The sequence below is a fragment of the Pelophylax lessonae genome (assembly GCF_965119305.1).
Source record: "Pelophylax lessonae genome assembly, chromosome: 1".
In the NCBI taxonomy this organism is placed as follows: domain Eukaryota; kingdom Metazoa; phylum Chordata; class Amphibia; order Anura; family Ranidae; genus Pelophylax; species Pelophylax lessonae.
In genome coordinates this window covers 515,633,461-515,645,243 of record NC_138768.1, presented here as the reverse complement: position 1 = coordinate 515,645,243, position 11,783 = coordinate 515,633,461, and positions in this window count along the sequence as shown.

Here is an 11,783-nt window from a genome sequence, read left to right as displayed (position 1 = left end):
AGATGATACCTCCATTTCGTTGTCCAAGTCATTAGTAGGTACTGAGGCTATTTTGACAGATTGCCGTTTAAAGATTTTTTGGGAATTATAATCCCCCAAATCCCTGGCAAATTTCTTGCGTTTTCTAGCCCTCTGTTCAGCATCCTCCTTCTCCAAATGCCTTTTAAGTGCCTCTGACTTGGTTTTATACTCATCCTTGTTTTTAAAAGAGGTCAGTTTTTCTTTAAACAAATTGATATCTTCATCCAATTTGATCATTTTGAGTCTTTTCTTGGAGAGCATGAAATTAAGAAGACTCAACCCTGCCTTTTTAAAAAACAAGGACCATTCACTTAGATCGATTACATCACTTTGGGGAAATACCTCCCATCTGAGACTCCTAGGCACCATGCCGTCCCCAGTGTACTTCTCAAAGAAGACTACATCCCATCTGGCATGGAGTTCGGCCGTCATCAGATTTTTCAATCTTAGAACAATCCCCCTAGATCGTCCGAGGTTGGATCTACAGCGGAAAAAATTCCCTCTGTGTCTATAGTATGTGATGTACGATACTCGAATATATCCATAACTTATTAGTTCAAAAAAGAGACCCAAAGTCTACTCCTACAGCAGCAGCACCTATAACAATTCTGGAATAGACATAAAACATACACTGTTGCTGCGCTCAAGGTAACATAGATGAACAATATAAAATCAGCAAATAAACATTTGTGGGTAAAGCGGCCACACTAATCCGGGCCTCAATATTGAATGGGATTTAAATGCCCATATCAATATATCTTAGTTTGGGGCCTTTCCTTTTGCTGTGCAATATGGGACATTTTTATGCTGATTTTTTTACCAATTTTAATAGTGTGGTATTTTAATCTTTGATGTTTGTTATTCACTTTATGTATTTTATCGTTTCATGCATTTTTGTGATTGTTATTGTATGTTGAGACCTCCTTGTTCTTGGGATGTTCTTGACAGTGAGCATCGGTAGATGGCGCTGTCTCCTCCAGGCCACGGCTTTTTATTTTATAGTGGATATTTATATATTTCTTCTGAATATTGTTATGTGCCCTTTCCTGGTTAATTCTAGGTTCGGGCTTTATCCACATGAAGGGCGATTGTGTTAAAACTTATTGAAGTACGAGATGGGATGTTTTTGGATCTATTTTCCTCTTTTTTCCCCATGTTGTTTTCTCTCCCCTTATTCTTCCGTTTTGTATGGTGGTTCCGGTTTTGTGGAGCGCATACCTCATTTCCGGCCACTCACTTCCGGTAGGCGGCTTCTCCTCCGCTGTTTTAAGAGGCACTAGCGCACCTTGTAGCCACACCCCATGACGATGTCCAATAGGACGAAACGTACGTCGGGTGGCGTGCGACGTGACGTGTGTCGCAAGCGTGGAGGAGACAGAGCGGCCATGGTTTCGGTGGTCCGTGGTTAAGACGCCCAGGAACATCGGGGAGGTCTCTGCTTATCTGCAATATATGCGAGATGTCTTCCTTCTTCCTGTGAGTACCCTTATGTGAGTAGGAATAAAGCCTTAAAAGCAGTCTGCGCTATGTGATGTCCTCTTTCTTTCCGCATACCACACCATTCTGTGAGCCCATTGGATAACATTGGGGGAAGCCTTCTGATATTTACCAGTTATGCGCATTTTGATCTCTGTCATGGAGATCAACTACATCTGGTAAGAAGTACTGGTGCTGGAGTGCTTTCTGGTGGTGGTTTCTCTACTCTGGAATTTCTTCTTAAGTGTGGAGACGGATTCATATGGACTGCTTTTCTCACATTTATTTGGGACTGTAATCAAGAGGGTTTAGCGCCACAGTCATTTTTATTCTTTTTTTTTTTAATCTGCCACATTCCGGATTAGTGTGGCTTCTTTACCCACAAATGTGTATTTGCTGATTTTATATTGTTCATCTAAGTTACCTTGAGCGCAGCAACATGTTTTATGTTTGTATGTTTTATGTCTATTCCAGAATTGTTATAGTTGCTGCTGCTGTAGGAGTAGACTTTGGGTCTCTTTTTTGAACTAATAAGTTATGGATATATTCGAGTATCGTACATCACATACTATAGACACAAGGGGAATTTTTTCCGCTGTAGATCCAACCTCGGACGATAGTTCCTAAGATTGAAAAATCTGATGAAGGCCGAACTCCATGCCAGATGGGATGTAGTCTTCTTTGAGAAGTACATTGCGGACGGCATGGTGCCTAGGAGTCTCAGATGGGAGGTATTTCCCCAAAGTGATGTAATCGATCTAAGTGAATGGTCCTTGTTTTTTAATAAGGCAGGGTTGAGTCTTCTTAATTTCATGCTCTCCAAGAAAAGACTCAAAATGATCAAATTGGATGAAGATGGGGGGCGTGTCCTGACCGTGATGGTGTGAAGACGCATCTCGTGTGAGCTCCTGCTTCCCTGAGCCTGCCGCTTGACCTGTAGCGACCACCGATAACATACTTACCCGCTGGCGATGCCACCGAAGAGACGACCGTCCTCCCAACCTCCCGGAGGGCTCTCCGCACGCTCCACGGACCTCCGCGATCTCTTTTCTGTGACCCCTCGGAGCCGCCGCGAGGCGGCCAAGATGGCGGCGCCCCGATCCTCTCCGGCCTCCACGCTGCTCCCGGGACCATCTTCCTCCTCAGGAATACAGCTATCTCAGGTACAGGAGCGCAGCCCCAACCCCTTCTTGCCCTATACAGCGGCATCTCCTCACTCCACTGACTCTGGGGACACGGAGGAGGACTGGAAGGCCCACATTAAGGCCTTGCCGACCAGGAGGGAGATTGTCCACCTGATTACCACCACAGTGGAGCAATCGGTCACTCAGGCCTTGGAGGGGCTGAGGGCGGAGACTGAAGCTCTGGGACACAGGGTGGCTACCCTAGAATCCGGCCAGGATGATATACTGCATTCCCTGTCCTCCTTTCAGGAGTCTACCAGCATGCATGACACTGTCCTTAACACACTTATGGATCAGCTTGATGATTATGAGAACAGAACAGAGATAGGTGCCAGAACATATGCATTAGGGGACTCCCTGAAGCCACCAGAGCGCCTGGCCTGGTCCCCTCTGTCCAGGGTATTTTTCGCCAGATTTTGGGAAACAGAGCCCCTGATGTCATAGACCTTGACAGAGCGCACAGGGCCTTGCTTTCCCCACCAAAGGAGGGAGAGCCACCCCGGGATGTCATATGTAAACTTCATAAGTATGCTGTGAAAGAGGACATACTGAAGGCTGCACGGTCTATGGCTGTGATTGACTTTGATGGCGCACAACTTTCTCTGTTCCCCGACCTGTCTAGGCGGACACTCATGCAACGGCGCTCCCTGCGCCCCCTACTGGATGCCTTACGCTCTCATCAGGTGGTGTATCGCTGGGGCTTCCCCTTCCGTCTTACTGCCTCCAGGAATGGCAAGTCGGCTGTTCTCCGCACTAAGGATGACCTGCAACGCTTCTGTGCTGCCCTGGATGTTCCCTTGACAGACTTCCCTGATTGGAGACTGCAGAGTACTCTCCCCTTGCCGCAACGCCCTAAACGATGGCAATAGGTCACCCCGCATGGAGGGAAACGTCGCAGAGGCTTGAGACGGGGCTCCGCCCGGGCCTCCCAGCAAGAATGAACGCTGCTCACTTTCATTAGAAACTTGCCGGACGGCGGGCTCTACTACCTTCTGCTGCTTTGGGGGGCCCGGCTGGGTCCCTCTATCATTATGGTGGTATTTGCACTACGTTGTTAACTATGTTAGCCTTATATGTTGATGGTTTCAGGGTGGGACTCTCCCCCCCTACGGACTGGGGCTGACCCGGGGTCCTCCGGGGCCGTGGGTCTCCCCTAGCCCGGCTGCAGGTCATGTTTACTTCATTGTTATTGTTATATGGCTCGGAGATGCATTGCTCCTCTCACTAGTGGTTCAGTTACTACCCCACAGTAGGTGGCCCCCGTGGGTCTGGGTAACGCCGAGCCCTCGAGGGTTTTTTCTCCCCCTTTTTTGGGTATGGTTAGTTGGAGCGGCCCCCTCTTTTTTGAGGCTAAGGGGGCGTGCCCCTGTGGGATAGCTCACCATGCTGGGGACGATTTTTGTCTCCTGCTCTTTCTTTTCTATTCCTCGCTTCTGCTGTCCCGCTCTTTCTATCTGTCTCCCCCCCCTGCTTTCCCCTTTCCACATTCCCTTCTCTCTCTCGTTTTTCCTGGGTGGTCTGGAGGGGGGCGTGGAGCCCACGATGGAGGTGTGGGGCAATGCGTCTTGGAGTTCTTCTTGCTTCCCTTACTGATCGGGGCGAGGCTTTTGAATGTGTATTATTTGCCTGTTCTCACTGACTGCCCATTAATGTCTCATGGCTGATACACTACGTGTAACCTCGTACAATGTACGGGGGCTTTGCTCACCCAATAAGAGGGGTAGGATGTGGCAGGAACTGCGTCACTTGCGCCCTGATATACTTTATTTACAGGAGACACACTTCACTGCCTCCTCCACTCCCCGCTTCCCTACCCAGATGTTTTCCCAATGGTATCATAGTGTATCCCCAATTGCCAAAGCCAGGGGGGTTGCCATAGCAATCCATAAAAAGTGTCCCTTCGTACTCATAGACTCCCTTATGGATCCTGAGGGACGTTTCCTTTTTCTGAAGGGTGCGATTCACGGCCACACGTACACCCTCGCTAATGTGTATGCACCTAACTCTAGAACAGTCTCCTTGTCCTCAGCCCTTACCAAACTCAAGGGGTTTCGGGAGGGCATTGTTGTTTTAGGAGGGGATTTTAACGTGGTCCTCGATTCCTCCCTGGACTCCTCCTCAGGGTGCTACCCTCTCTCTTTTCAAGCTCAGAAGCACCTTCGGAGGCAGTTCAGGGCTCTGCATTTGGTAGACTGCTGGCGGACCCTCAATCCTGGGGTTAGGGACTACAGTTACTATTCCAAGGTTCACGACATGTACTCCAGATTGGACTTACTCATGGTGGACCAGTACCACCTGGACTCTGTCCGTGCCACTTCGATCGGGTCCATTACTCTCTCTGACGTTCGCGCCCCCCGGTGCTCACCGTGTGACCCGGATGTGGCGCCTGAATGAAAACCTCCTGGATGACCCCTCCATTTTGGGTCAGGTTACTGAAGAGATGCGCTCTTACTTTGAGCTTAACTCTTCGCCTGATGTCTCCCCGTCCGCTGTCTGGGAGGGCCATAAGGCTGTGATCAGGGGGGTCCTTATTTCGCACGGTGCCCGATTGAAGCGGCAACGACGGCAGGAGGTTTCCGATTTGCTGGATCGGATCCACGAATTGGAAACTAAACATAAGCGGGACAAGGCCCCAGAGGATGCTCGCTCCCTAGAGGAGCTCAGGAACAACTTGTCATCCTGTCTGGACAGACGGGCCAGAGACAAGCTGCGCTTTTGGGCACACCGTTTTTATGAGCATGGCAACAAATGTGGCCGCCTGCTGGCCCGTATGCTACATAAACGGTCGGAAGCCCGCCATGTCCACGCCTTGGAGACTCCAGAGGGAAAAGTCGTTAGTTCCCCTCGCATAGCCACTTGCTTCCAGCGATTTTATGAGTCCCTGTACCATCTCCCACGGGCTGGGGGGGTCGGTTGTCCGACATCCATGACTACGTGGCTGACTCCGGACTCCCTAGGCTCCCTGACGGGGTCCTGGAGGCTCCCATTACCGAGACGGAGGTGAGCAGGGTGGTATCTGGTTTGCCAGCAGGCAAGAGCCCGGGCCCGGATGGCTTCACTAACCACAATTACAAGTCCCTGCTCCCTGTTCTTGGCACCCATATGTGCACTTATTTCAACGCAGTGTCGGATGAACGGCCCCTCCCACCTGAGGCGCTGTTGGCCCACATTGTGGTACTTCCGAAACCGGGTAAGGATCCCCACCACTGTGCCAGCTACAGGCCCATCTCTCTCCTCAACGCCGACACCAAGATTTTGGCCAAGATTATGGCACGCCTCCAAGACCATATTGCGCCCTTGATCCACCCTGACCAGGCGGGATTCATGCCCCTCCGAGAAGCCCGGGACAACACTGTCAGGGCTCTCCATGTGCTCCACTGGGCACAGAATGGACCGGACAGACTTCCCTGGCTGGCTCTGTCCCTGGATGCGGGAAAAAGCCTTCGACAGGGTGGCCTGGCCATACCTGTCGGAGGTTCTTCGATCTCTGGGGCTCAGTCCCGTATGTTGGGGTGGATCTTGGCCCTGTATCACGGCCCGAGTGCCAGGGTCAGGGTGAACGGGCTGCTTCCTATTTACAATGGCACCCGGCAGGGGTGCCCCCTGTCACCCCTCCTTTTCGCCCTGGCCCTGGAACCCTTTTTGAGGAGAGTGAGGGCACTATCTGACATTGCTGGCGTTACGGTGGGTTCTACGGAACATAAGGTGTCGGCATATGCCAATGACCTGCTGTTCTATCTTACACGACCACAGCTCTCCCTCCCAGTACTGGTACGTGAACTGGACCTGTTTGGGCGGCTTTCCAATTTCAAGATCAATTACGATAAATCAGAATTGCTCCCTATTCATGTGCCCCCCGACCTGGCTTCGACTCTACATCGATCTTTTGGCTTTAGATGGCGGGAAGACTACCTCCCATACCTCGGCGTGAACATCTCCCCTGACTTGAAAACTCTATATGACAGGAACTTCGGCGACTTGTATCCATCTTGACCTGGAATCGTGGGCGTCCCACTCGGTAACGTGGTTTGGCCGTATTAACGTGCTTAAAATGACCATCCTCCCCCGCCTGATTTATTTGTTTAACACGGTTCCCATGCATTTACCTGTATCCTTTTTTAAACGTCTGCGACGGGCTTTTCTAAAATTCGTCTGGGAGGCAAAAGAGCCCACGCTTGGCCTATGCTGTCCTCAGGAGGACGAAAGCCGACGGTGGCGTCGGCCTTCCGGATGTCACACTATACTACAAGGCTATGGCATTAGTTCGTATGCTGAACTGGGCGCATGATGGTCTATCTAAACCTTGGGTTCCCTTGGAGAAAACGCTGGCGGGACGGAATCTTGCGGGTGCCCCGTGGATTCCGCCAGGTGATCGTGGACTGTCGGCCTGGACGTCACCCCTGACTATAGCCACACTTCGTATCTGGGATGGCCTTAACACGTCTGGCGCCATGTCTTCCGGCGTGTCCCCTTTGGCTCCCCTGGGTGGATTTCCCTGGTTCCCCCCGGGAGAGGATGTACGCTTTTTTCGCTCTTGGAACGCTGATGGCAAACTGTACTGTGGGAAATTTGCTCCTGCAGGCACTTTGCTATCCCTAGCGACTCTTCGTGACCACTTCAGCGATTTTCCGATGTCCGACTGGCGATATAGGCAACTGACTGATTTTTTCGCCACACTCCCGACTGCTCCACGACCGATTACTGGCCTCTCGGCCTTTGAGAAGTGGTTTGTTGACCCTCCGGAATCCCGCCATCTACTGTCGCACATGTACAAATTGTTGTTGAGTGGGGTTTCCTCCTTGCCCCCCTATTTCATGAAGGAATGGGAGAGAGAGCTGGGGGTAGAATTCGCTCCCCCACAACTCTCTCGCATTCTGCGTTTGACCCATGTCTCCTCCATTAGCACCAGGATACAGGAGTCGGCCTATAAATTTGTAGCCTGATGGTACAGGACCCCTGCCAAATTGGCCCAGATTTTTCCGGGCTCGGACCCCCATTGTTGGAGGGGCTGCGGCCAGGTGGGCACTTTCCTCCACATTTGGTGGGAGTGCCCCCTACTGCAGCCCTTCTGGGACGCTGTACATCTTTGGGTATCCAAGCTGTCGCTTACCCTTCCTTCCCGCACTCCCCTTCAATACCTGTTCCATGATACACGCTCCTCAATCAAACGCTACAAACGTAGTATAGTTCCTTTCCTGCTGAACGCTGCCAAGTGCCACATACCGAGGCATTGGCGGAGTTCCACCTGCCCCACGCTTTCTGAGTGGAAGCGTGAGGTCAACCTGGTGATGGAGGCGGAACGGTGAGTTCTCACATCACAGGGCAGGGAGGAACGCTTTAAGGACACCTGGATGGGGTGGATGTATTACTCTGATGAGATCTCAGATGTGCACACACCTATTATTAGCGGCTGAGCTCTAGGGATCCGGCCTGGCCTTCTCCTGCCGGGGGCCCGCGCCCCCAATCCGGACCTCCCTTTCCCTACCTGTTTCACCCTCCCTGTTTGTCTCTTCCCCTTTACTGTCTCTTCCCTTCTTTCTCTTCCTCCTGACTTTCTTTCTCTCTCAACGTCTCTTCCCTGAGGCCAGTGGCGGACTCTGCTGAAGTATATGCTGTAACGTGGATACTAATGTGCACTGATGTTAGCACTATGTGTGTTGTCTGTCGGGCTCTCCGGGCTCCTTTGCGGAGTTCCCCCTTTTTTTGGGAGGCACTGACAGATGCGGCGCATCCTGGGGGTCATTGGATGTACTTACTGTTTGGCCGATATTGGCACATGCCTTCACAATGCCTGATTGACTGACCCCTATGGACACTCCTGTGTCCGGACTGAACATAATGCCGATTGTGCCTTCTCTATGTTTCTTTTTCTAAATGCACTTCTGTACTACTTTGTTATTCTATGTTTTTTGTATGTGAATTTGAACTTGATAAAGATTTAAAAAAAAAAAAAAAAAATTGGATGAAGATATCAATTTGATCAAAGAAAAACTGACCTCTTTTAAAAACAAGGATGAGTATAAAACCAAGTCAGAGGCACTTAAAAGGCATTTGGAGAAGGAGGATGCTGAACAGAGGGCTAGATAACGCAAGAAATTTGCCAGGGATTTGGGGGATTATAATTCCCAAAAAATCTATAAACGGCAATCTGTCAAAATAGCCTCAGTACCTACTAATGACTTGGACAATGAAATGGAGGTATCATCTGCCCCTAACCCCGTTGTCAGTGGCCCGGTAAGGGCGGAGGTGAGTCAACCTTTCTCTCCTCTTCCCCCACCATCCCAATGGAGCTATCAGGGCAGAGGGAGAGGCAGGGGACAAGGTAGGGGTAGAGGCAGTTCCTCTTACCCACAGCGTTCTGGAGGGAACACGTCTACCAATAATAGGTTTGCACCGCTGACTAATGAGATTAGGGAACCGGAGCGTTATATGACCACCCACCCACAAAGAGGGGAGGGATCCTCCAACCGACAAGGTGGCTGGTCAGGTAACCCGGGTGTGGAATACTCCCAAAAATGTGACCAGGCTACTGGAGGCAGGGAGAGACATTTTCAAAATGTACCTTCAAATAATGCCAACCAACGGTTTTTTCCCGGGGTCACTCCCAAAGCAAAAAGGTGAAAAAACGGGAAAAAAGGGGGACAAGAGGGGGGAGGAGACTCCGCCAGAAAAAAGAGGCATCTTTGAAAGACGGAGGTCTCTTTAATCTTAGTTCTGCCCCAATTTCCAACGATGAGAAATGCGTTCTCAATAGGGGTTTGAAATATGCACCCCCGAAACAGTTGGATAAGTTCGGTACATTTATTGACCTCCAGAAATTTGTGAGGAAGATCAATATTAAGAGGCATTTCACTGTGAACCCTTCCATATCCAAGTCTGAGTACAATATGGGCATCAAAAGCACCAATTTTTCTAATGCCTCCACGTTCAACCCCCCTGGTGCTGTGGCACCAGCTGTGGCCGTGTTTAGGGACCTGGTTGCTAAAGATATTGACCAGCTTCGGTTGAACAAGTGTGGGATGGACTCCGCTTTTAATAGGGGACTGAGGTCTCTTAGGGAGCGGAAGGACATCGTTGTGAGGCCTGCGGATAAGGGCGGCGGGATCGTCATTTTGGACACCGCCGCCTACGACGCAGAAATGCTCAGACTACTATCGGATAGGGACACGTACATTCCCTTGAGGGGTGACCCCACTTCCAAGTACAAAAATGAACTGACTACTTTGGTGAAGGAGGGTTTTGATAGAAAGCTTCTCACTAAGAAGGAGAAGGCTTTTCTAGTGCCTTCTGTTCCAAGGGTACCCGTTATGTATTTTCTGCCTAAAATACATAAGGACCCCATTTGCCCACCCGGGAGACCTATAGTTAGCGGGATTGATTCCGTTACCTCCCGGGTGGGCAAATATATTGATCATTTCTTACAGCCTGTTGTGGTGAAAATGCCCTCGTATTTACGAGATTCTATGCAGGTGATTAACGAGCTTGGCAATATCACCTGGCAGGACAACTATATATTGGTTACAGCAGACGTTTCGTCACTGTATACCATAATATCACACCAACATGGCAGAGAGGCAGTATCACATTACTTGAGGCTTGAAAGTCTTTTGAGCTTTCAGAGGGATTACATCATCTCCCTTCTGGATTATGCAATGTCTCGGAACTATTTTTGGTACAACGGCATTTTCTATCTGCAGAACAGGGGGGTGGCCATGGGCGCGAAATTCGCGCCCAGTATGGCCAACCTGTTCATGGCCAAGTGGGAAGAGGATGTCGTCTGGGGTGTGCCTAGGCCGGAGCTTGTGCTCTGGCGTAGGTACATCGACGACATCCTCTTCCTATGGGACGGCACAGGGGACTCCTTGATTGAATTCATGGAGACCCTCAACAACAATGATAGAGGCATTAGTCTGACCTATGAATCAAGTACTAGGGAGATTCACTTCCTGGATCTTAAAATCCGAATTGAGGAAGGTCAGATTGTGACCTCAACTTTCTTCAAGCCGACTGACAGGAACGGATTCATAGACACCACGAGTTGTCATCACAGGTCGTGGTTGGAGTCCGTTCCGGTCAGTCAGTTCCTGCGTTTGAAGCGGAATTGTTCACGTCAGGAAGACTTTCTGCAGGAAGCTTCTATCTTGAAGGACATATTCCGAGAGAAGGGTTATGATGAATCCCTCCTGAATCAGGCCCTGGAAAAGGCTGACTCTAGAGTGAGAGAGGATCTCCTTCAGCCGAAACAGAAGGATTTACAACGTCCTTTTGATTTTGCCTTCTTTTCTTCATACTCAACTCAACATTTTTCTGTAAAGAACATTCTTCGGCGCCATTGGCAGGTTTTGAGGAATGATGCGGTGTTGGGTTCTCTTCTACCTCCACAACCTCAGGTCATTTATAGGGGTGTTCCCCCTTTAAGGCTACAGATTGCTCCCAACATTAGGGATCCCCCTAAAAAAGTAATTTTTTCAACAAATGGGAGGCTTTTACAAGTGTAGGAGGTGCGCCATCTGTAAGCTGAATGTGGAGAAAAAGAGACGTGTGGATACTTTTAAGTCCGGGTCCACTGGCCAGGACTTCAGCATAAAACCATTCATATCCTGTACCACAAGGTACGTGGTTTATTTGGTGAGGTGTCCATGCGGCCTTGACTATGTTGGCTGCACCATCCGGGAGCTCCATGTGAGACTCAAGGAGCATGTGGCCAACATAGTCAAGGGCTTCCCCAAACATAGCCTCTCCTGACATTACGATGAGTGTCATAATAGAGACCCCAGTGGCACCCTGTTTCTGGGTATAGACAAGTTCTCGGGACACTGGAGGGGGAGTAATTTAAAGAGAGGGGTATCCAAGCTCGAAACGAGCTGGATCTATAGGCTCAAATCTTATACCCCCTTGGGCCTCAAAATTGAATGGGATTTAAATGCCCATATCAATAATTCCTAGTTTGGGGCCTTTCCTTTTGCTGTGCAATATGGGACATTTTAATGCTGATTTTTTTTACCAATTTTAATAGTGCGGTATTTTAATCTTTGATGTTTGTTATTCACTTTATGTATTTTATCGTTTCATGCATTTTTGTGATTGTTATTGTATGTTGAG